We start from the raw sequence: 256 nt of genomic DNA, 5'->3' as shown, positions 1-256 counted from the left end.
CGTAATGACACATTTCGATGTAATATTTCTGGAAAAATATCCTGGAAAGATGCAGTAAAAATGTATAACATACTGTCTGTAATTTTCGCAATACATCTGTGTGCAAAAGACACCAAAATTCACATTGATAAGGTAAGACACAGGAAGTCTACTAAGTATGAGTGAATAAAATGACATACTTATGAGACATTTTCCTTCGTAATTCTATATCAAGGGAGGAAATATATATATCTTTTTGAGATATCTTTAAAATATC

This window comes from Penaeus monodon, chromosome 33 (assembly GCF_015228065.2).
Source record: "Penaeus monodon isolate SGIC_2016 chromosome 33, NSTDA_Pmon_1, whole genome shotgun sequence".
Lineage (NCBI taxonomy): Eukaryota > Metazoa > Arthropoda > Malacostraca > Decapoda > Penaeidae > Penaeus > Penaeus monodon.
This window is presented reverse-complemented; position numbering follows the sequence as displayed.